Source organism: Pygoscelis adeliae, unplaced genomic scaffold (assembly GCF_000699105.1).
Source record: "Pygoscelis adeliae isolate BGI_AS28 unplaced genomic scaffold, ASM69910v1 Scaffold106, whole genome shotgun sequence".
Taxonomy (NCBI): Eukaryota; Metazoa; Chordata; class Aves; order Sphenisciformes; family Spheniscidae; genus Pygoscelis; species Pygoscelis adeliae.
The window spans coordinates 2,685,727-2,691,726 of NW_008824939.1; positions in this window are offsets into that span (position 1 = coordinate 2,685,727).

A 6,000-nucleotide genomic window follows, 5' to 3' on the forward strand; every position below is an offset into this window, starting at 1 on the left:
CCTCTTTGTAAAGAGACTTAAATTTGTCCATGGCAAGAGAAAGGTTAAGCATTGATGAACATGATGGTATAAGATATGTCATGAAAAGAGAGATTAAAGCTAATTCTATATAGCAACATTGACTGTTTTACACAGAAATTATGCTTGAGATTAATTTGAGAATTTAATCAGTATTTGAGTCAAATATTTATGACTGTCTCTCTTTGTTTTAACGAGCTGGTATTCTACTCAGAAAGGGTAGAAAAATTACATGGTATGGTTACATAACTGTTATGTGCCTTAGTACCAGAGAAATCTTTTAACTAATTTAACTATTAATTTAGAGAGTTAAAGTTGCAGTTGTCAGATTTCCATTGGCCATCTTCAGCATTTCAATTAACGCAGCAATATTTACGTATGCTAAGCTCACTATGTCATACATTTTTTTCTAGTTTTATGTTTACTACATGAACTTTGGCTTCATTGTCTCCAGCAACAAAAAGGAGAAATGGACTACAAAATACCAAAGATTTCTTCCACGGATTTTTAGCACATACAGACTTTTGCTGCTGCTCGCTTTGATGATGACATACTAACCTACTCTTCCCAAAACATCAAAAGTACATATGTACATTTTACCAAAAAACTTAAACTAAATTACTGTCATTTTTATTTAGGATTATTTCCTGCACAAATTGAGCATATACAAATGCTTAAAATACTCATGATCAACACAAAACAACAGTCAAGATATCTGTAAGTCACAATAACCAAAATCCAGAATATTTCTTGCACTACCTGTGTTTTGCATATCTCTGTCTTCAGACATATAAGGCATTAAATACTATAATAAGCAGACCTAATGAGCAACCAAGAACATACAGCAATTTATTCAGCATTTGGTTTCCTATGTAACTATATTCACTTTTATCTGCATGCACTTTGGCTTCTCTTTGACAACATATTTCCTTGTATTGGATACATCTGTCTTGGCTGCTCAGGTCTTACTACAGCAGACTGCCGTAACACAAAGGTGAAAGGTGTCTGTCCCTAGAAATGAAAAGACAACTCACCTGAGTTAAGTGGGTTGTGCAAGCAGAGCAACACAACTTAACCCTTTCAATTTGGATTAGTACACTCCAGTAGCATACATGGCAGCATGCCGTGAACAGAAGTGCAAGTGATGTTTCTTTTTTAAAGAAAGGATCAAGTAATAACCTTGGAATAGTATCTGCAGCAGAAGTGAAATGGACAAACATGGGCTTGTTTGCCACAAACGTACAGAAAACTCTTTGATATAGACAAACACTAAGTGTAGTTTTATTGACAAAATATCTTATAAGGATATTGCTTACAATAAGAGAAGAGCTCTTTGTCACATAAAATAGTAGCAGTTTCCAGAACACAGACTACATTGTCCAAAGAACTTTTGTCATGAAAGCTGTATCTTCCTTAGGGTTTTACGAGGATAATTTTCTAGTCAGAAATAAAATCTTTATTCCCCACAAATGCCTCACACATTTTTATGGCACAGTAATGCCAGTAAGCACAGACCAAGCTACTGTTCCATCCTCCAGGACATGCTAAAGAAATATGTGGCATGATTAAACTCCCTGAGGTGACTGTTTAGCAAAGTGTTTAATCTTCTATTCATTAGTGTTATTTTCACTAATAGTAGTCTGGATTCTTACAGCACTTTGAAATAATTAGCCCTAAACATCAGAAGTTGGATTTTAGGGATTTTTTTTTTTTTTTAAGAAGAAAATAACCAGAAAACTAATACGTACTACAAAAGTCTTCTAAAAAGTGCCAAAAAGCAGCTGCCACACTACTTCAAACCACATCACATGGGTAGTGTGTGAATTCAATACACAGTCTATGCTACATTATGCCACCCAGTAACTCTGATGTCAGACTGTCTGCAAAAACTCTGGCTTACAAGAAAGCCTCACTACAGTAGCCAACATGTAGACAACTCTGACTTTTTGTTAGCTTGGTCTGAACAACACTGTAGACAATTTTTTTTAAAAACATTAAAATGTGAAGATAACCCAAATCAGCAGAAATTCTTTGAGACCATGCCAGTAGGAGAAAATTCTTGGGATTAGTATCAACAATATACTTGATCTCAGTTTTTTAAATAAAACTGTTTTAAAATCAACTTTTCTTTTATCTGAATGACAGTGTTCTAATGTTTCCTGAGAATGTTGCTTATGGAACATAAAAAACCCCAAAACAAAACAAAACTAAATACTAAATAAAAAATACTTAAGAAAAAAATAATTAAAAAAGAGAAAAGTAGGAAAAAAATAGCCTTAAGAATGATTCTAATAACAACTATTTAAATACACAACTTTGCTTCACCCCAATCTGATTTCTTCTGTAACCCCAGAATCACAGTCTCATTAGAAAGATTGTCTATTTTTTCTTATTATGTAAGTATACAATCCCTTTATCAAGACCTTAATGTTCCCTTAATCAGAAAGTGGGTGTGTGAATAGAAACACTGAACAAAATCTTCAGGAAAAAAACCAACGTGACACTCATGATCAACTGTTCTTACCAAACTAGCAAAAGTCTGCCAGATATATGATTACATATATTGGGATACTTTACCTGTAAGAAGTGCTACTTTCACCACTGCTATTTCTGAATCTAAAATTCTAGACAGGGCTTTTTGTTTTCTTTGCATGAATACCAATGTAGATGCTACTAAAACATTAGCTACTGAAATAATAATTTTGGTAAGTGATACTTTAGTCTTCTACCACCATGGAAATTGAGTTTTTTCTACCAGAAAGAAAAAAAAAAAATCACTGAACAAAACCATTTCCACTTCCTAGAAGTACATCCCAGAAGAATATCCACCTCTTGTGACAGACTAAGAGATGTCCAATTTGGAGTGAACTTTTCATGAAGTTTTAGCTGAATATGGAATACAAAGGCTTTCCACACAATCAATAACATTCAGAAGCACTTCAGAACTTGGGGAAAATGAAAGCAGTTGCTTAAGTTTACCAAACTATGCTACTATTTACAAGAATATTAGCACTTAGCTTAATTAAAGGAACAAATTATAAAATTAAGTATACAGAAGTTAAAGAATAAGGCTTCACATGAAAAGGAGAAACAGAATCAGCTGGCCAATTCCTATCTCCACACTTGCAACAAAAGATACTTGCCTATCTGTTCCACTAAGAATTCCTGTGGAATACACTCCTAGATAGGGCACATATACATAAAAGAAATAGAGATTCACAAACCCCAGATACTGTTCCTCTGGGTACATTCTTTGAAGCTCAGCCAGTGGAAATGTGGTTCTACTCCTGAAAAAAATAAGTTGTAAGAGGAATACTGAATGTATTCAGTTCCTGAGTCTTAATTTTAGAAACATTAAGGGCATAGATTATTCTAGCAAAGACTGGACATAATCTGCCACAGTGATTATTACAGAAAAATCAGAAGCTGTAACTGGATGATAACACAATAGGCTGAAAAAATTCAGAGCAGCAACAGCCCAGAACACCTACCTGGAATACAATTTTGTAAACTATCTTCTTCAGCAGTTTCTTTGAGGATTAAAAAAATAAATACACCCCCCCCCCCATGTATTCTAATTGAAATGCTTCCAAAAACTCTTTCAAAATGAGCACTACTACTAATTTTCTACAGCAAAGCACCGAACATGATAGGCAGAGATAGATGGTTGCCTGTGACAATAGATACTATATTAAAAGTATACAGTAACGATATACTAAAAAAATACTTATGGCTTATTTTTACAGTCCTGGGACTATAAACATGCACTGAACTCAAATTTAAATTTCACTCAACTCTGCAGCTTCCTTTTTTTCTTGGCCAGATTGGTTTGGGCCTCTGTTAAAATCATTTTAGACTGTCCCTAAAAATGCCATGATGACAAGCGAGCACCATAGCAGCTGTTAAGTGCTGTTTTAGCTTAGAAGGATTAGTGTCTGATTTTCACTTAAGCACCAGAAAATAATCTCTGGATCGTAACCAAGGGAATTTTTTTTATTTTGTTTTCCTGATTGTAGTAATATTTCTAAGATAACAAAAGCATCTGAGTAATAAGTGCAGGGCTTGAAATCACAGTTTTACAGCCTAATTGGCCTTAAACTTTTAAGTTGTTTAAACGATGAGTGTAAAGCAAAGCAAGTCTCCTCATGGATTTTTTGAGATTTACTGAGGTTTATTGGGTCAGTGACTGTTAAACTAATCTTTGTCAGAATCTCCCAAAGGTGTCTTCGCTTTCCTCCTCTCCCCACTTGACTGGTTCTTTTCCAGCTACGTTGCACTGCTGAATAACCTTACCTAACAACAAATAGTCATTTGACTATAGAATTTAATTACTAAGTCACTGTCAGTAGTTTTGCGACATGATTTCTCTGTAAGCAGAACTATTTCCTATGGCACATGATAGCAGCAAATCTTAGAGAAAATCAGACAAGAGTAAGACAGCAAGTGGATAAAAATGTGCTTTACATGAGTGGACAAAATCTAGCACTTCACAATCTAGAAACTTGAGGCACTTTCAAATCTTCTAAGAGAAAAGCACAGGAATGAGCAGATTAGGAGGAGAAACTCATCAGTGCTGGCAGGCACCTGATCAGCAATTCATATTATGAACATGATCCTCTACATTGATTCCAAAGAAAGGGGAAGCCCTGCACTAGGTATCAGCTCTCGGAACAGACAGACCAGCCAACAAATTTATGCAAAGCAAAAAGGAACTTCTCAAAGCAACGCAGTTTGTCACCTAGAACCACAGACTCTGGGGAAATGTCACAGAGAGGGCAACTATATCTTGTTCCTATTTTGACAGAAGTCAAGATATCCAGGCTGCCACTGGTAGTACCCCACCCAAAAAAAAGGAGCAAAGTTAAATAGCAATAGAAGTTACGAGGAGGAGGAAAACTGGTCTTCTACTCCTTCCCACCGTGCAACAAAAATAGTAATTTGGGCTTTCTGTAACTAACAATTTTTACTTTGCTATGTTATAGAGAAGCCTTGAGATGATAGTAGCAGATGCCAAACTGACCAGGCCACTGAGCAAACCTAGTTAAAAAAAGAAACCAAAAGCTGTAAGTTGACTGTTCTGTCTCAGTCTTTAACTCTGTAGCTTGGCTCAGCAGTATGACACTGACTTTAGTCAAGACTGAATAGATCAACATAGTTTATAATTTTTTAAACAAAAGATGTGGTTTTGTTACAGAAGACTTAACGTGTAAAACACTACTGAGATGCATAGATAAAATTCATACTTCCAGTAAGATATTTTTAATTTAACCAATTAAAAAAGTTATTACTAAATACTTCTTTATACAAGTATATTTTACACGAAGCTAAAAAACAAAATCCATGAAACTAAGGTTATCTCTGTCACCATTCATTTTTCCTGTCAGTTATCCAGAGCCAAGAAAATATTTGTAAGTACCGTCGCCTGCTGTGTAAAAGTAAGACTAACAAACCCCCGGAGAAAAGAGACAATCTAGTAACTTGAAAGCACTTCATATAGGATGAAATACCAGAGGAAGCTGGCAACGTACGCAAAGAAACTATCACCCTGCTGTTACCAAATCAATGCGGTACTGTGGACAAATACTTGGGCGGGGTCAGTACGTAGCGAGAGACGCCTCCCTCAGTCAATACTTTTGGTTTGGACGGTGCATCCGGCTGGTGGCCAGCACTTCCCGGAGACCCGTTCGCCCAGCTGCCAGGCAGCAGCGTCCTTCTCCGCAGCCTGAGCTCCTCGCCCCGTTTCACGTTTGCCCAGAGCGGAGCACGCAGCGCTGGGCTGTCCCCGGCCGCCCGGAAGGCCCCTGGGGCCGGCTGCGTCGGTGGGGTTTGAGGGAACTGCCTGTGGGACGTGCATGTGTGTTGCTGGGGGGGGAGCGCGCGTGAAAGGGTGCGTGAGAGGGATCCTCCGGGCAGGCCCCAAGCCCTCTCCCTCATGTCACGACTCCCTCCCGCCTGTTGTGCCCCCCGCCGCGCCGGGCGCAC